This window comes from Artibeus jamaicensis, unplaced genomic scaffold, assembly GCF_021234435.1.
Source record: "Artibeus jamaicensis isolate MK-2021 breed Jamaican fruit bat unplaced genomic scaffold, CSHL_Jam_final contig_354, whole genome shotgun sequence".
In the NCBI taxonomy this organism is placed as follows: domain Eukaryota; kingdom Metazoa; phylum Chordata; class Mammalia; order Chiroptera; family Phyllostomidae; genus Artibeus; species Artibeus jamaicensis.
The window spans coordinates 35,155,352-35,175,131 of NW_026521803.1; the positions used below are offsets into that span (position 1 = coordinate 35,155,352).

The 19,780-nt window shown below is 48.2% G+C and overlaps 2 long non-coding RNA genes across 2 annotated transcripts in view; one reads left to right on the plus strand and one right to left on the minus strand.

Moving 5' to 3' along the window:
• Nucleotides 1–284: 284 nt before the first annotated feature.
• Nucleotides 285–5,101, plus strand: LOC119054117 (uncharacterized). Its single transcript, XR_005083451.2, has 3 exons — nucleotides 285–557; nucleotides 1,813–1,894; nucleotides 2,584–5,101. It is a non-coding gene; the product is annotated as an uncharacterized LOC119054117 (long non-coding RNA).
• Nucleotides 5,102–13,437: 8,336 nt separating this feature from the next.
• LOC128627234 (uncharacterized) overlaps nucleotides 13,438–19,780 on the minus strand; it is an 81,289-nt gene continuing 74,946 nt past the window's right edge. Inside the window, exon 3 of the long non-coding RNA XR_008391391.1 lies at nucleotides 13,438–18,856. This is a non-coding gene — a long non-coding RNA (uncharacterized LOC128627234). The remainder of the gene's footprint in view (nucleotides 18,857–19,780) is intronic.

A 19,780-nucleotide genomic window follows, 5' to 3' on the forward strand; every position in this document is an offset into this window, starting at 1 on the left:
GGGGTTCAAGGCTGAGCTCCTGGCTGCACAGTGTCTCTCTGCAGGGCGGGAGTGGGGGAAGGCTTGTGAACAGTCTCTACCCTGCAGGAGGGAGCTGGGCAGGGCGGGGAACTTGAGAGAGGGGAGTGCAGAGGGCCCGTGTCCCCCGTGGCTGGCCTGCCCGGGGCCCTGCAGGGTTCTGGCCAGGCCTGGGCACTGAGGAGCCAGGCCCGAAGCCGCCCTTCTGGGCAGGACTCCCCAGGTCAAAGGCCATCTGTGCAGAGCCAGAGTCTTGTTGGAAAACCCTGAGGGGGTGGAGCAAAACCGAGCTGTGGGGCTTGTGCACAGAGGGGTGGCCCCAAGCAGAGGCCAGGGAGCCCTGGGGGGCAAGGCTCAGCCTCCCTGAAGGAAGCAGGTGGAGCAGAGGCCTAGGGAACCGGGATGCAGGAGAGGCTGTGAGTGCCCTAGAAATGACGCTAAAGGGCTCTCAGGCTGCCTGTCTCCTGCCTGGAACAAGCACTCCTAGAGTCTGCCTTTGCGCCTGACCGTCCCGCTGTGGAGAACACTTAAAGAATCAGGTTTGCTAAAATTCTATAAATTGTCAACCGGTCTTTTCCTGCCCTCTCCCAAATCAGTCATGTACTGGAAAATTCAAGGGTGTGCATGTCTGTTCCAGGAGGGAGAAGGGAAGGGGCCGAGGTGGTCGGGCCCAGCTCTCTCTGCTGCGGTCCCCTGCCTGTCCCAGCCCAGGCCAGGGTCTGGGGAGAGCAGCGTTGTGAGGAAGGTCAGTCTGGCCTGTGGGCTGTGAGACAGGCAGGGGAGGGTGGATGCCCTGGCCCTTCTGTGGACTCGGTTCTTTCACAGTAACAGTTTGGGTCTGGTTCCTCGGCCCTAGTCAGGCACTTTCCGGAATTTTCCACCAGCTTCCCTCACTCCCCTGTGCACATAGCCCGTGTGCGACAGGGCAGACCCAGCAGCCCAGCTGAGGCCCCGGGCAAGGCTTGATTGATTTGTCGTTGTTGGTCTGTTTAATGCCTCCCGTCCCCGGGCGCCCGTCTCAGTGGCTGAGGTGCTACATTACCTCGCAGGCCTGGCTGCTTGACACCCGCACCCCGGAGGGTGCTTGGGGAGGTTACAGGTGCAACAAGCAAAATGAAAATCCATAGTTTTTAAACCGTTATGAACTGAGAATGTAAACCTGGAAAATGGAACTGGAGTTACTAATGGACGATGGCTTTGATCAGCCCATCCATCCTCCATTTTCCAGGCTCCAGGCTGAAGACATTCCACCCCCCCCCATCCTGCCCTCCCCTCTCTCAGGGGCAGGAAAACAGATGCAGGACTCACCACCAGCCTGGCCAGGAGGGAGCCCCTGTGGGTTTGGAGGAGGGGTTCAGGCCTGCAGGACGAAGCTGGACTTTAACGAACAGAGGGCCCTGGGAGAAACAGCCCCAACCCCACCTCCAGCCCCAGGCTGGACCCAGACCCACTAGTGAAAATGCCCCCTCTGATAGAAAGCAGGTGATGTCCCCACTAAACGCTTGCACTCAATTCTATAGCTGAACTACTGGGGAGAGGGGCGTCCGTTCCTGGGTTCTGAGGGGTCCCAACCATCATAGGGTATACGGCCCCCTCAGGGTCTGCAAGCTTGCTGTCCCCTCTGCCACCCCCAGGAGTCACGTACCTGCTCTAACCCCTCCATCGGGGTGGGGAGGCAGCAGCCCCGGCCTACGCTCCCCGCCCTGGCCTGCTCTCTGCTGTGAGCAGCAGCCATCACAGTCCCACCTGCTGTGTATTCCACTTACCAGTGGTTCGATTCCTGCCTCTCTCTAGGACACAGGCTCCAAGAGAGCAGGGGCTATTGTCTGTATCGTTCAGTGTTTTCCCGATTTCCTGACAAAGTGCCTGCACTATGGTAAGTGAATAATACATATTTGTTGAATGAATGAAAGGACACCTCATCTCAGGTGAGGCTGGTCCTCGGTTTAACGCAGCATGTCTGTCTCCACCTCCAGGAGGGGCAGGTCCCTCCTGGGACAGCCCACCTGAGCCTGCCAGGCCCCTCCTGCTTAGCTTCCTCCCACCCAGACTTGCCTTCTTCCCCCTGCTCGGGGTGCACCACAGTGCAACACCTGCTCTCACCTTTGCCTCCTCTTGGCCCAAGGCCACTACACAAACAGACCTGGCACCGGTCCCGGCACAGCCTGAGTCCAGCTAGCTCCCCATGTGGAACACCTGTGCACGAGCAGTGACGCTGGCGGCTCGCCAAGAACATGGGGGCAAAATCAATTAGCCTTTTGAGAAAAACTATGGACTCCTCCGCCGGTTGATTGGGGGGACAGAGAGCCCTGAGAAACGGGAGGAGCACAGAATGGGGATCAGTAGACATTTGTCTCCTTCCTCCTCTGTTTCCTGTTCCTTGGCACAGTCTGGCCAAGTGTTAATCAGAGGATATATCAGTCAGGATGAGCCAGGCCATGCTGCAGTGACAAACCAGGGTTATTTCTAGATTGTGCTGCCGTAACAAAGTCAATGTCTTCTGCATGCTCTGTGTGGCCCCTGACTACGGAGCTTTGCTCTAATTCTCTGTACTCTCTGACGCAGGCTGACAGAAGATTCACCATCTTTAAAACATACCATGGATTGACATTCTCGTAAATCTCCCACCTCAAAGTGACACTAATACTCTGACCCACCTTCATTGTCCTGAGCAAGTCACATGGCCACACTCCACTTGAATGGAGCAAGAAGTACAACCCAGCCATTTATGTGTGCGGGTGTGGCAGGAGGCAGAAATATCTGTGGGTGGCACTAATGTCTCCCAGATGGGCCTTCTTCCAAAAGAGCATGGGCACCTGACCGTGGCCCCCTTTTTTTGCTTGAAGACCTTAGGAGTCGCTGTTTCTGTCATGAGGCCAGACCAGCTGGGGGGACCCAGCTAATGCCCTCAGGTTCTGCTTGGGGTATTCCACACGCACCTGCTCTGAATGCAGCCCTGGCTCTTTGCCTCCCACTGCCGCCCTGACGACTCCCAAGGGCAGCCCCGCGGCATGTGCCTGTGTCTGGGTCATTTATGTTGGTTGAAGTCTGCTCAGCAGACCCCATACCCTTGCCAGTGGGCGGTCCTACCACTCACCTTCAACCCAGAGCCCAGCAGCACCTGTAGAGCCCAGAGGAAAGGAGGCCTGAGCCAAAGACCTCGTGTTGGCTTCCTCCAGGGCCCGGCCACTAAGAGCTCATTCTGACCACAGCATCCCAGAGTCGGCTCCCGAGGCTCAGAGAAAGCTGTGAGTGCCTGCTAACTAGTGAGGAGCTGGCCTGCAACCCAGGCATGTACTCTGACTGGGAATCGAACCAGCAACTCTTTGGTTCCCAGCCTGTGCTCAATCCACTGAGCTATACCAGCCAGGGTTCTTTTTTTAATGCATTCCAACCTGGGATGAGCCCCATTATCTACTGGAATATTTGCAGCTGAAGTCTCAACAAGAGGGCCGATTGGCACCACTCTAAATGTACAAGCTCCAGTCCCAAATCTCAAACCTACGGCATGTTTATGATGTTCTTCCACCTGGCTCTCACTTTTTCATCCTCCAGAATTACTCGCTGAGAACCTGTCTTTCCCTCCCACCTGTCAGCCTCTTCTATGCTGGCCTTCCCCCTCGCCCACTCTTGCAAGTGTTTTTCAAGGAAACTACGAAGTAATTTTCAGACTCAGGAAACTCCTGCATGAAAATTTATTTAACCTATAGCTTGTGGTCTGCTGGCCTGTGGGCCACAGAAGGCCTTGCGTATGTCAAGTTCAACCTGGTAATGAATGAAGTGAGAACAGGGCTGATGAATAAAGGATGTGCAGTGTAATCAAGGCTAATGTGTCTTCTTGGCAGAGGCTTTTTTCTAAATTGTTAGTGATACAAAAACCCCTGTAGAATCTGCTTCCTTATAAGACTTCCTGTGGCCTTGAACTACTTAGCATTTCAAAACCCAGCCAGACGGAAATCTCCATAGGTGACATCAGATTCCTGGACTTCTGTGTGGAGTTCAGGGATGACAGTCAGCCTGTCAGCAGGCCTAAACGAATTAAAAATTAAAAATGGAACATTACTCCTTCCTGACAAAAAATATTCGTAGGGGTCTTGCTTTCTTACTGTACAAATGTTCTATGTGTCTCTTTCTCTCTTTTTCCCTCCAACTTCCTGGCAGACAAGGTGCACAAGCAGCCTGGGCACACAAGCGGTGGGGATGCCTCGATCTGGAATGTCAGACAACGAAAAGAATCCAAATAGCTGTACCAAGACATAATTCGTGTGTGCAGCAATGGATTCACTTTGATGGCTTTCAGAATATTTGCAGAGGTGTAAATCCATTCGTCACAGATATTAATCTTAGAATATTCTCATGATCGCAAAGAGAAACCCTGTATTTCTCCATCTCTCTCAGCCCTGGGAAACCACGAATCTACTTTCCGTCCCTATAGATTTATCTCTTCTGTCTATTTTATGTACATAGAGCTGTATAGTGTGTGGTGCTTTGACTGATTTCTCTCACTTAGCGTGATATTTTCAAGGCTCATCCACGTTGTAGAGTGGGTCAGTAACCGTAATTCCTTTCATTAATGGATATCACTTTCTTGTATGAACATAGGACATTTTTAAAAATTAGTTTACAAACCTAAGCAGGTGACTGAAGAGGAGAGGAAGCGTAAGGAAAGAAAAGGAAAGAAAAGGAAACTCCAGACATTTTAATGGTGACCTGAAGTCCTCCAGTTGAGGGCTGACCTGAAAGGATTACTACACTCAGCGTGAAGAAGGGAATGATAGTAAATTTTTAAAAAGCTCTTGGATCAGTCTCATTGAAAACATCAGGGTGAGGTTACTTAATAAAGAACCACAGAGCTTTCTGAATGCCATGTTTTATACATACGTTTAATGTTGTTTATTTGGAGAGGAAAGTGCACCAAATACATTTGTTTCAATGCTGTTCAGAAATGTTCTTAGGATCTTGTGGTTGAGCAGAATCTAACTCCACCAGCCCCCAGGAGAATCGTCCCCTAGTGTGGGGGCTTTGAGACCGTGAACCTGAAGCTACGAACAGGGCAAATCCACAGTCTCCATGCGGAGGCAGCTGCTCCTGCTGTCTGACCTGGCTGGTGCAGTGCTAACGTCCTGTAGCCTTACCGTATGTCTGTGCCCATCAGATGGCCTTGTTTTCAGGTTCAGCCCAGAGCCCAGCGATGAGAGACTCAGAGCAGTGATGATAAGTTCAGCTGCCCTCAAACTTTGGCTAAATATCTGTACTCTTTTTTTCTTTGCAACAATGGCCTCAATCTGAGCTGCCTCCCCTGCCCTGCAGGCAGGGTGACTGCTCCACCCTTTAACACCTTCTGTCATGTGACCTGCCGTGGCCGGTGGATGTCAGCGGACACATGAGCAAGCCAGTCTGCATGAGCCCAGCCAAGATCAGCCGACAACCAGCCAACCTGACATGTGAGAAATGAGCAGTTCGGCAGAGCCACAGAGTCGGCCCTTAGCTGGCTCCAGACGTTTGGATGTGAGCAAGTGTTACTGCTGTGTGCTTTGTGGTGGTTTGTTACCAGCATATGGTGGCAACTGATGACTGATATAAGACCTTCACAAAATAATTTTTTATTTTTAAAAAATTCATTGATTTTTAGAGAGAGGGGAAGGGAGTAGGGAAGAGAGAAGGAGAAACAACAATGTGAGAGAGAAACACCCGCCGGGTGCCCCCCATACGCACTCCCACCCTACGCGCTCCAACAGGGGACAACACCCCCAACCCAGGCCTGTGCCCTGACCAGGAATCAAACTGGAGACCTTCAGCTTTGCAGGATGACACCCGGCCAACTGAGCCGCACTTGTCAGAGCCACGAAATGATTTTTAAATTCACTGATTCACTTCTGCTTTTCCTAGTAAACATAACTGCCCCCTTCTCTCTGCCACATGCGTGGCAGCCCCGGGTTTCTGACTTTCTCAGCCCTCGCCCGATGTGCTAGTTCCTCGCTTGTTCCCTCCACGTATCCTTTTCCGGCTCTTCCTCCAGTTTCATACACCAGGGGGCCATTACTACGGCCCCTCATTGTCTCTTCGAGTCTCTCATTCCTTCATTACACAGTGTGAACGAGAGAGCAAGACAGTGAGGAGACAGAACTCTAGTGAACTGATCTTCAGCTGGAAGACTGAGCTATAGAATGAATGAACTAGAAAATGGAAAACACTGATGGCTTAGCATTTTCTTCAGCCCAGGTTCATCACAGAGCGCCCTCACCCGGGGCGGGGGGACAACTACTAAGCCGTCTTCACTACCACAGGGGACTCTTCGGTGACGGCTTTCCTCGCAGGAAAGTGAGCTGCCCGGGCTGGGGCAGGACCGAGGGGGACGAAGAAGTCGAGGAGGGAAGTGGTGCGGCTTCCTGCCACAGCCAGCTTGTCGGGGGGCTTCCCCCTCCCCATATAAAACAGTAAGTACCTGGGACCTGCACTCCACCTGGGATCTGCCCTCTGATACGGAATGTCGCCAAGTCCTGAAGCAACAGGGCTGCCCCGAGTGACAGAGGCCGTTTCTAGGGAACATTGCGGTCTGTGTTCTGAAAAGGACGACAGAAACAAGGGGCTGCATGCGATACAAATGAAAGATGGGGAAGGAAGTGGTTGTCAGAGATGTGAGAAGCAGGAAAACTGAGAACAGCCACCAGAGCCTTTGATTGGGAAGAAGAGGTGCATTGATCTTTTACCATCTGGTCAGCCTCACTTCACCTCCTTGAGACGTCTTGACTGGCTGTGGCTGGCGGAAACCAGCCGCGCTATGGAGAACTGTGGGCCTGGGGCTCGGAAGTTTCTGTTAGCCTCACCACTGTGCACACGTGTGATGCTAAGAGCTGTGAGCTGCTTCGCTGCCCAGTGCAGGCGGGGGCAGAGGCCACTGGGAGGGAGAGGCGCGGCAGGTGCAGGCAGGGGAGCGGTCTGGAGGAGGGCGCCTTCGTGCTGGAGGGTTCTGGCCTTGGCTCAGGGCTCCCATGCAGGCCCTCGGGGCAACAGCAGAGGCCCTCTCCCTCCCCCTCCCGGGGTTTGAAGAGATACCCTGTATCCATCTAATTACCCCTCCCCCACACGTACGTATACCAGTTTTGAGTTGTTTCCTGTCAGAACTACAAGAGCCTTAACTAAGACAAATCACAGCCCAAAAATGGGAACGGGGAAATAATCCATAGCCTAGTTATCAATTTCACTCTCTCCCTAGGTTCTTTGTCAAAGGTCTTCAGCTCCTGTTTTGGTGCCCGATTCACTGAGCTCTCCCCAGTGCTAATTCTTTCAACTTTTCTTTTGCTCCTTGAGCCTATTTTGTCCTTTTCTGATTTGCTGCCCACCCTTGTGTGTCAGACGCCAGCAGTGTACCAGCTGCTGGGAGAACGTTCCGGCTGCTGAGTGGGCAGTGATACTCAGAAGTGGATTCTGTTGTACTGGAAGAAGGACGATATCCTGGTGAATTATTAAAAATAAAAGGAACCAAGCAGCCCATTTAGGAAGGACTGCGGGGTGATGGGAGCCGGCCCAGGCAGAGACAGGGAAAGCAGAAGTGTGGGGTGCATTGCAAATTGCAGCGGAAGGAGGAGGGGAGCTGAGGTCACCGTGGAGTTTGGCCAAGCAGAGTTCAGATTTCGGGGAAGGCTGACCTAACCATGCCACACCCCACCAGTTCCTGCGATGAACAATGATCCTATGAGGAAAGCTCACATGCAAATGAAGTAGTGGGTAATTAGCGTCCTTAGAAGCAAAGCAACTGTGGTCCTGCTATTAGGTCCTCAATCAGGTGCTCCTGATTTGGAGGACAGGCTGGAGAGATGGGGGCAGGGACCACATGGGGCAAAGACAAGGAAGAGAAGGCGAAGACAGGTGAAAGGAGTGAAGCCTGCATGCTGGACAGACAGACAGGAAACACGCAAACACACCAGCAAGAGAAATAACTGCTGATTAAGCGCCTAGAGGAGCCTTTCAACAGGGCACAGAGATTATGCCAGGGTGACTATTTGCGATTAGACAGGTAGGGTATCTGAATAGTTCAATAAAATTATTAATAAAATTGGTTTTATTTACAATAAAAATCACATCCCTCAGTCTTTTACTCCCTCGTGACCAAGTCTGAAAGCCACAGGAGCAGTGACTAAGGAAATGCAAGGCCAAGAGCAGTTGCCTCCCAGGACCAGACCACGGTGGAGGGGGATCAGACGGCTTGTAGAAAGTGCTTATGGGACAATGTAAATTCAATAGTTTCTCCTAAGACCACTTCTCTACATGATGGGTTACATAAGCAGAAAAAGCTTCAACGCTACTCTGCCTCACTCCCCAATCTAAGCTCGTTCCTTCACAACTGGTAGTAGAGCCATCTGAGTTGAGTGGGGGTGGGGTGGGAGCTGCAAGCATTTGCCCAGAAGAAGAAGCAGCAAAGTGCTAAGTGACATTACCAGCAACGGAAGCAGTGATTCACTTGCAGGAGAGTGGGCAGAGATGCAGTAATGACCTTGTCTTAGGAGACATGGGATACCGTCCGGTGGTCCTAGGCCAGGGGATCAAATGTGCAAAATGCTCCTTACTATTTTCTTTCCAGTCGCCTGTGACTAACCAGCTGCTCCCAGGGACCTTGTAGGACCACCCTGTCCTCTGCCAGCTCCCAGACCCCGCTGCGCCCCTAAGTGCATTTCTCTCTATTGAAGCCCAAGTCCCATTGCTTCAGCACTTTGTTAGGGGGATGAAGCTAACAATTTCAGGCAGATAAATGCTAAAGGTTTTCAGGACATTCCTGGATCGCGCATTTGCACTTTGCAAAGGCAGTTCATGGAAAGGGGAATGATTGGCTGCACCGTTGTCCAAAGTGGAGACGCTGGAACAAACCAGGGCAAGTGCTCTCCTCCCATCCCGACACCACGCTTTCCAACCCCGCAGCGCTTCGCAGGAGGCAGGAGTGCAGGGCCCAGGCGTCCCAGCACAGGCTCACTCCCGTCTGGAGCAGGGTTGGGAAGAAGGGGGAGAAGGAAACTAGGTTTCCCTACAGCAAACCAACAATGTTCCAACCAGCCTGCACACACGCACACACACTACTGGGCAGAACCTGAAGTAGCCTTTCACACAAAGTTGCCACAAAGATTGTCCCCAAGAAAGAGGGCCTACTTATGCCCCTTTTATACTGGTGTCAGGGAGCACAGCCACTTGCATGGGAAGGAGATGCAGCTACATGTTGATAATAAGAAAATTGGACGGAAGAGAACACAGCTGCGCCAGGATGAGAAGGTCAGGGGAGGGAGGGGATGGAGGAGAGGAGAGGAAGGAGGGGTGGTGGGAAAGAGAGGGGAGGGATGGAAGGGAGCGGGGTGAGGAAGAGGAGGCAGGACAGAGAGACTGGAGAAGTGGCAGAGGAAGAGAGGGAGTGAGGGAGCAGGAGTGTAGAAGTTCATTGCCGTGCCTGGGCTCTGTCTTACTCTTACACGCCCTAAGGAAAGGGCGAGGGGAGAGATGGGAGCCTGGACATCTGTTTTCAGAGCTCTTGCAGCCCAGAGCCCAGTCTCCTATTTTGCCACCTTTCTTCTCCACCGGAGAAGAAAGTCTACCAGTTGTGCTCTATTAATCACTCTGGCCTTTGCAAAGCCCCAGACTCTTCTCAAACACTAGCCCCCAGGGAGCCCAGGGCTTTGCTTCCACCTCAGGGGCCATCACCACCCTCCTCTTCCAGCCACCTCCCCCAGGCCTCCACATGCCACCCAAGTATCCTCTCGCTGTATACCCCACACCCCACAACACTTCCCTGGCTTCCCCAGCTCTCAGGTCCAGCCCTCCAGAGCTCTGGCTGCTCTGCTCTGTCTCACCCCCTACCACCCCCACCCATGGATTTCAGCAAGTAGGGCCACACCACGTGTGTTCTGCTCTTGGAGATTTTCAGTTTCCATCCCTTCCAGTCCCACCAGGGGTCCTGGGATCTCAAGGAGAAGGCCCTTCTCAAGGGTCCCTAGCTCCTTGCTCTCTAAGCCCCTGGTGAATGACTTCCAAGGTCTCTGTCTTCCTGATATCCGAAATGAGAAACTAAGCTATGTGGCTCAACGGGTATAGGCAGAAGTCAGAGACAGGGCTCTAACACAGGCTCTGCCAACAACTGGCTGGGTGGCTCTGGGCAGCCTCCTTGTGGGATGAGGGACCAGAACTGCACACTCCCTCTAGCTCCGACACCTGTGATTCAGGAGAGCAGCAGGGTGCCAGCAGGCTAGCTCAGTGAGGGCCAAGTTTGATATTTGCTCACCTGCTGCATCTCCTGGAGAAACCAATTAGCCCTTCTCTGTATTTCTTCTCCCATCTTTAACTTGAGCACAAGGGAGCATGAAATGAGACACTCAGCCATGAGCATCTCTTTTTAAAAGTGTAAAGTGACATTTTAGGCACAGATAAGGTGCATTAGGTCAAAGTAGCAAAGCTGAGTGGTGTCTCCCAATGAACTGGAAAAGGCAAAGCTTTGGGTGGATGTAAAACCCTGTGCCATGCCGAAGCCAACCTGCTACTCAGAGCAACGCAGCCTGTGGGAAGGACCCTCATGCCACCTCTCTGACTCTCTGAATAGTTTCTGAGAGTTGCCCAGAGCTGGGTGCCTTTCAGGATGGCTGCTGACAAGCACATGTGCCAGAGGAAACTAGAGTCTGAATAATTCCTGGTGCTCTGATGTGTGCTGAAAAGATGTCAGGCTTCAGTTAGAAGCGAAATCTGAGACTTCAGTTTCCTGCAGAGAGCAAAGGGAGAGGGCAGAAATATTGAGGCTAAGGAGTCAGGCACTGGGAGACAAGAGAGGGTGATTCATGATGGGGGAAGACAGCCTGGGAGCAGTGATAAGAGAAAGAACAAAATCAGACAACAGGCTTGTGAAGTCAAAGAAAAATGATCTTGTGAGATAGCATGAGTCAAGGGTGGGCGCATGTTTCAACCTTCTGGCCAAATTCTTCTGGGTGGATTTGGGGCCTGAATCTGATGCCCGAACAGGTTGGGAAAGAACTGACCTATACTACTCAGTAGCAGCACTTGAAAAATCAAGTTGCTACAAGCATTTGGTTTCATGAGAGCCTCTATTTATTACTGAGAACAACAGGTTAGGAGTTATATCAGGAGAGCCCTGGTACTGTGGGTCCCTGCTCCAGCATGGTTCTCCTACTATCGTGGTTCTGATTGGCTGACCGTAAGAGGAAGATGTTATTTCCTTAGTAACAATGGATTTCATCTTTATATTCTTGGATTTGGGTCTAAAAGTGTTCTGTCATTTTTACCACAGCATCTATAAGGTTCAGTGTTTGAAATATGCCTTGTTCTCTGTAATGTGAAGAAGTGGCATTGTAGGGAAAGGGAAGAATGTAGCTGATACCCAAGTGAACCAGATATCAAAAACATAGAAGCACCCAAATATGTAGAGCAAATCTGGATGTACATAAAGGGAGAGATCAACAGAAATACAGTCAGAGTTGGGGATTTTAACACCCCTTTGACTTCAGTGGAGAGATATTCCAGGCATAATATCAACAAGGAGATAGTGGCCTTAAATGACACATTAGATCAAATGGATTAAATTGATATCTTCAGAGCATTTCACTCCAAAGCAGCAGAATATACATAGTTTTCAAGTGCACATGGAACATTTTTAGGATAGACCACATGTTAGGACACAAAAAAAGTCTCAATAAATTTAAGAAGACTGAAATTATAGCAAGCATCTTCTCTGACCACAATGCTATGAAACTGGAAATCAATCAGGAAGAACATGGAAAAACATGCGAAGACATGGAAGCTAAATAGCATGTTATTAAACAATGAATGGGTCAACATCGAGATCAAGGAAAAAATTAAAAAATGCCTTGGAACAAATGAAAATGAGGACACAACAATACAAAATATGTGGGACACTGGGAAAGTAATCCTAAGAGAGAAATTCATAGCATTATAGGCCTACCTCAAAAAAAAAAAGATATCAAAGACAGCAGTCTTTGATTATTATATTCCTGGTACCTACTCTTCCAGAATCTCAGATGAATCATTGTCTTTTTAGGGTATTTCTTCATCTGTGAAGTTACCCACATTTTCTCCCAATAATGCCTCATTTTTGGTGGACTTGCGCTCTGTCATTTATAACCAAAATATCATCTCAACTATTATCATTGACACAATATTAAAATAGATTTTTAATTGAAATCCTTTGGGAATAAAATGAACAAAGGTGGGCTTTCATCTATGATTGCAAAATGCACTTCAACAGACCCCATGGAACTTGGATATCACTCTTCAGATCCAGAGCTGAGAAAATCTTTTCCCAGGACGCATTCAGGCCACTTGCCTTGGCCATATACCTTTAAGTCAATGTGATACACCTTCACCCCACCCATCCACAGACCATAAGGACAAAACTCCAACATTTTAAAACAGTACCAAGTTCATGTTAATCCTAATATACTAACTTAAAAAACATTTAAAAAACACTTCTCATAACACCTCTGAATGTACGTCACTCTTCTGGCTTTACACTCATGTCTCAATGAAGGGCTTTAGCTCAGAGACACTTCCTTCTGGATGTTTTTGCTCTGAACTATTGCTGGTATGTCTCACCTTGGGGGAGGCCTTGTTTGGGTGGCCTGAGATGCAATATTGGGTTACAGCCAATGGTATCATGGAGCCAGCTTATAATAACTCATGACAGCTGCTCATTCATATCTCCTCCTGCCTTCTTATTCAGTGATATCATACGGGTGGTTTGAAGTCAGCCATTGTGGGAATGCTGTTTATATCATGGAAATAAAAAAAAACATTGTAAATGGTGTTTTTCTCCTGGAGAAAAATGCTTAAAATTTGTTAAACAGTTACCAGCATATCACTAAATATCACCCACTTGATTTTACAGCTCTTCCCCTGAGGAATTATTAAAAAGGAGAATCAATTTTGATAAGTCCGGTTAAGAATATACAAATATTTATAATTTCCAATGATTATTTTGTTTAATTTTGTTTGGCCACGTAGTCTACTGAAGTAATCGGATGTGTTATGGAGAATCCATACCTGCATTTCCCACCCAGGCCGTTCAGTTGCCACCGCTCTGAATATCAGCACCACGGACAGTGACAGCACAGCTACCAAGTGGCCAAGATTAAAAGAACTTAAAAATATCTCAGGTGAAAATTAGAAGAGAGTGAGGAATCTAGAATGAAAAAAGAAGTGAGTGAATTCAGGGCCTTCGCTGGTGATGTGCCCAGGATTCAAGTGCCGGTGTAAAAGCAGAGACCGGCAACCATGGTTGTAAGCAAAAATGAGAGCATCAACTTTATAGAACAATTCATAAAGGCACTTAGTAGATCAGGTGAAATTGAATGCTTCATGGCAGACTGGGTGACCAAAATGTAAAATAAATGGCCAGAAAACAGCTGAATCCTGGGAAGTGGTAGGATAAGTATGAGAAAGGGTAATAAATAAGAGCCAGCAGGAGCAAGGTGGTCTGTATACCAGACAGAGAGTGTAGTGTGATGGACAGAGCACAGAATGGGTCTTGCCCTCACTCTGCCACTAATGTGCTGAGTGACCTTGGTCAGATCACTTGATCTCTCTAAATTCTGGTTTTCTCATCTGTGAAATGGGGACATTGAAGTATATGATCTCTGACATTCCCACTAGCTCTATGACTTTGTGAAGAATTTTGTCCAAGACAAAAAATCTCTAATATACTTTCTTAGGAATTGGGGTACAATCTGATAAGTGGAATGCTTTGACTGGAGTAGAAATTTAAAAGGTCCACTGAGATTTTGGCTTTTATATTTCATTGAGACAATAAATTGGGATAAACTTTTGGGGAGAAAAAGAAAAAAACACCAATATCCCAAAGAGACGCAGACTTCTAACTTATGGCTGTCCCCAAATGACTACTCACCCATTTAATTAAATCTGAGACACACTGTGATTTTACTTTCTACCCCTTTAACAGATTGTCATGCTCCAGAAATTAGCTCTACCTTTACAGTTATTTGGGATTGGGCATCACTTAAGTCCCAATTTTTAATCTCTCATATCAACCCAGACACAGAGGAATGAAGGGATTGTTAAATACTACTTGTGGCCCACAACACACATCCTAGTGAGAAGCTCAGAAAATTTCTAAAGAGAATTATCCCCAGAGCTGACAATAGAGATTAATGAACCATGAGTCAAGAAAATTGGTCAATTACTTATCAGAACAAATGAAAAAATAAAGCTGAGTTTTAGACAACTCCACCTGTTCACATTATTGAAACTCATAAAAAGCATCTCAAGATGAAAACATATACATGAGAGTTCAACTCTTTTAAGAGTTGTCATCTGCCTACGAGTGACAGGTTAGAATCAAACACCCCATTTTGTCACACCTGGAAAGCAGGGACAGGTGATCGCTCTGTCCTGAGATCATGAGAAGACCATGCATTGGCATGTGATCTAACTGCTATTCTGAAACACAAGCAGACATTTAAGGGGTTTCTGTGAAGGCACCAAGGGCACCATCTATACCACCGAGATCTACAGAAAGAACGACTTCAGTCCCACTGTGCCCAAGGACAGGGACACGTGTCTGTAGAGCACTATCTCAGGTCACTGTCTTTGACTCTCTGCTTATAGAACTAAAATCTTATACAAACATGTACAGACTTTTCCTCAGATGCTTGTATAATTTAAAGTTGACTGCCTTGGGTATAGAAATCTAAGTAACATAAAAATCAATGTCATCACCTATAGCTGGGATCATTGCTCTCTGGTCTCCCATTTTCCCCCTTATTACAGACTATATTCACTCAGCATCATAAGATTATATTGGACCCAACTCTTTACCAAAGCACAAATTAATGTTTGTTTCAAATATACATATTTTTTTCAACAAAAAGTTTTGCTCAATACAATCTGATCTTTAAATCACTGAAAAACTTTACCTTCTTAGAGCCTGAAGAAACCTAGAAAGAACATTTGCTCCAACTGATGGCAAGGTGGTGATGTGAGCAGAAAAATGTCTTTTCGAGAATGGAGTTTACCTGAGACAGGTATAAGGATTTGCATGTGATAGAAATAATGCACAAGGTGGTGACCCCTGCAATCACAGAGCAGAGCCTGTCTGTTCAGCAAAGGCTGAGGCTGCATTACCCCCACTGCACTTGGCACTGAGTGGGCAGTGGTCACAGACCTCACAGGCTGGTGGGAGGGACTGGAAAGTAAACGAGTAACTAGAGCAGAGCAGGAGCCTGGCTGTCCCTTCAGAGGTTATACCATCACCTGTTCTAATTCTTCCATAGAGGATGTAGACTCACTCAGACTTTGAGGAAACTATCAGGGTAATGGAATTGTCATTGAGAAAAGATATGAAAGGTTGTCAGGGAGTGCTCTGGAATAAAGAGAGTTGAAATGAAGACAAACATGCTAAGGTCTTTCCTCATTTCTAGGATTTCATAATTTCCGGTCCACTTTCAGATCACGAAGCTATAATCCACCCCCCCAATACCTGCTAGTGGAATACACATACAGGCCCTGCTCAAAAGCCCCTCCCAGCAGACATCCCTGATTAACCCAGGCCAGCTGCAAGCGCAGATGCAGCCTCCCTCCACCACTGGGTGCGTCAGAGACTGCCATTTTTGTCTGTCTTCTCTCTCCCAATTACTGGCACCTCATTATTTCCTTGGCCTTCTTCCTGTCTCTTCCACTAGTTTATAAAGGCAGAGAACACATGTCTTAATTTTTCTGTGCCACTTAGCAGAGTATTTTGTGCCCAGATGTCTGATCGATGCACACCCTTCATCCTCGAAGCCGACACAGCCAAGCATGCAGTTACTGCAAAGTCACTTCCGTGATTGTCCCTTCCACTCTTTCCTCTTCAATGTCCTAGGTTCCATGATCAGACTAGAATTTCAGAATTTCCTTCACCTTTGATTCTTCCATTAAGCCTTTTGGGTTTAGCCGATTCACTAATCAAGGTTCACATGCCAGTAAGTTACTCTAAAAAAACCTCTTAAACTTTGGAAAATCTCATCATATGTTTGCCATGGTTATGAAAGAGAGCTGCCAATAAATAGCACGTGACAGTCACGAGTTGTATGTGATCATGTAATGTGACTTTCTCAAAGGACTATCCTGAGGAGCTGCAGAGGGAGGGAGGGGAAAATTAATGACATTGTTGGTGCCAAGGAATAAGCCACTGTGCATAGTGACACCACACTTGGGGCAGGGGTTTTCAGTGACTTGTATGACAAAGGAGCTGTGGTTCAAAAGCTGTCATCCAGATCAGACTCAGCGCTGCACCCCACCAGTCATCTGCTTTAACGGGATGCGCACCACCCGGCCAGGCAGTGGATGAGCTGGCTGCATCAAGCTGCCATCTGCCAGGACAATTGCATAGACTGGTGTCTGCATTCTCGTTTAGTTTCTAATGTGTGTGGAAAATAACAAGGGATGCCTGTCCATTTCTTCCTCCTGCAAGGGAGGACCACCACATCCCACGGTCTCTGGTTACCTTCAGCACTTTGTGCGGATGAGGCGGTGAGCTTTGGCTGGGGGCTAAGTGCAAACTGGTGTGATCAGAGAGCCCCATGAGTTGGTTTACATTCTGGCTTCACTGACTCCAGCAATCCAAGATGTGCTGTTAAGTATTTTACAACCAGCTCCGTGGGGGGAAAAAACAAAAAAAAAGCCCAGTTTTCCTGATTTTCGCGGTGTAAATACTTCCATCAATGCAGATTTCAAGCTACTAACATGACATCATTGAACGTGGAGTTGGGAAGGTGTGTACAGTGGCTCTCGTGGGCGGGCACCAGCTGGCTCCAGCTCAGCGCCGTCAGTAATCCCGATTCCTACCCAGGGCTAGCTGTCCTTGCAAAGGGAGGGCAGAAGCAGTAACCTGGTTCCCTGGGCATTGTGAGGTGAGAAACAGAGGGGCTGTATACAAGCGTTTCAGGTGCTAGACAACAAGTTGGGGCCTGTGTGGCCTCTTTAAGTAGGCTGATCTTACACTTGATGTCCTAACAGGGATACCTTTGAAATAAGAGGGATGTTATTGATAATTTTCATTATTACTAATAATTATTAGGGCAATGGGCACAATTAAGGCACACCAGGGTAATGTGATCACCCTCCTTTAAATCAAAGCGTGAACTGAGTGAAGAGTCAGCACTATCTATATGAAGCCCCCACTCTATTCTCCGTCCCTGGGCTTGGTCCTCTGTCCATCTGGACAAATATGGCTGCAGCCAGCCTGGGGGGGCAGGGGCTGCTTAGTTCATACGCCTGTAGGTTTGCAGACTTGCTGCTCCCTTTGAGGCATATTTTTAAGCACTGCAATTGTCCTTTCTTGTCCAAGAAATTGTATCAGCAGCTAAATGCTTCTCTTTGGTCTAAGCGCACATGTCCTGTTCTACTACTCATTACAAAAAACAGACTATGTAAGATTCTATGGGCATAAAGAAGAGTCCAGCAAATAATCCTCTGCTTACACTACGCCAACTTGGCTTGCAGTCCTTGCTTAAGAGCATGCAGACATGATTATTGATGGCATTGTAATTTGTGTGCAAACTACTGGGTGTTCTGCTTGTTTCCATTTAACATTATTTCACATACTCATTTCCATATATTGACACAATGCACATGCTTATCATTTTTTATGGCAACATAGTACTCCATCATGTTGACACACTCTAGTTTTACACGCTGTTTTCCAAAGATAAATGCCCTGGCTTCATGCAAACTCGCTGTCATGGATGCAAGCCAGCAGGGAGAGCTCTGGCTCCCATTGTGGAGGGAACAGGGGGCACAGGGCGGGAATCAAGGTTTATCAGGAACAGGTGTTTTCAGTTTTGGACCCAAATCTCTAGCTGATCACTGTGACATGCAGACATGGGACACTGAGAAAATGGTACAGTTTTTCATGGTAAAGTTCAATGGTACTATTTATCTGTCTTCCACTTTTATACCCTCATTTCCTCTAAGGTCTCAGACACCAAAGAGGCCATATGTCAGTAAGCACATTCAACAAAGAGGCAACTAATGTTAGTGTGGCTATTGGGCAACTTCTAAGTCATGCCTGAGAATATAGGCATTTTAATATGAAGCAGCAGGATAAAGGCTGCCAACTCTTCTGGGTTTGTGAGGGACAGCTAGCTGCCCAGTGGTTCCTCCAAGGCCGCTGAAGGCAGGGAATTCTCCCTGGATGTACAAGCCCTTGGGAGAGAGCTTGGCCTAGCGCCCTGGGCCATAGGATTCACTCTCTGCATTCAGAGCTGGGGCCAAGGCTGGGCTGTTGCTTTGACTGAGTGTTGATTTGGATCCCAGGGAAGATCAATAAGCAGTATAAGGGAAGAGAGGGACAGTTAAGCACAACCTTTGGCCTTGAACCTTAAAGCTGAGTTAATTAAATTTGATGATCTTATTGGGGTTAAAATCTCATCTTCCATGTAATGAACTTACACACTGAGGGGAGCTCTGACTTACCTCCTGTAGTGCTCACAATGTGCCAGCCTCTGTTTAAAGCACGTGAGGCATTCAACTCACTAAATCTTCATAACTGTATGAGGTACAATGGGGAAACTGAGGCACAGAAACATGAAGTAACTTGCCGAAGTCACAAAGTTAGCGTGTGGCAGATGTGGCATTTGAACCCATGTGGTTTGGCTCCAAGGTCTACGCCTTAAAACTACCGCAGTCTTCTGAGGAAACTCCAATCGCTTCTTCCGGGCGTGGGCCTGGCCTTCCTCTGTGCTCGGCCCACTTCTTCCCCAGGCCGGACCAGGCCGTCTTCAGCCTCAGAGGAAGAAGCCCAGGCAAGATGGGAAGATTTCATCCATCTACGTCTTGTGGGCTGAACAACAGAAAACAGCTAAAATGATTAACCCCAATTTTGCCTCTAATTTCCTTTCTAAATAGATTTTTGCCCCTGCTGATGAAATCTGTCTCAATTTGGGGCTAAGGGTGGGGGATTCTGGACTGATTTAGTGTCAAAAGGTCTCACGTGTCTGCAAAAAAAATATGCGGAAGAATTATACTCTTCAAATATGGCGGGGGAACCACAGCTTCTATTACGGTTGATCCACCCACACATCCATCCATTTTTCTATCTACCTACCTACACACCTACCTGTCATTTTTCTAACCATCATGTTCACAGAAGCTTGATAACAGCAGTGCTGGGACCACGGGTCAGGATGCTGCCTGGCGCATCACCCTGCCACAGACCTTTATGGCCGTCATAAAATGTCTGTGGAGTCCAACAGCTGATTTTCTAGAGTTTTTTTTCCTACTGTCTAAAGGATCAGAAAAAAATCTATCAGCTGGAGAAATTAAGCCATTTTTCTTTGGGGGAGAGAAATGGAGTAGCAGGCTTTCCACATTAAAATGCTACAGTGGATTCCAGATGAATGAAAAATTGGTCTGCATAGTAATGAGACTCGAGAGAGAGATCCGGAAGGCTGTAACTGGCTCTCAGCAGGGGCGCGGGTGGGACAGTACATCGAGCCCGGAGTCGGGCAAGCGGGGCTCTGGGGGCTTCCACTCTGGGGAGCCAGTGCCAGGACCTGGGCCTCTTTCTTCTCCCTGCTGTTTATTTTTTTCCAAACGGTAGTGGTCCAGGTGGTTTTATTAGAGGTGTGATTGCTTGGCTCCTCTTCCAACGACTGCCCTTTGTGCCCTCTGGTGCCACAAACCAGATGTCCAACAAAATTCCCCACCGCCTCTCGAAACTCACACAGGCCACGTCTGTCAGAAAGAGGGGTTCAGCCTTCAGAGG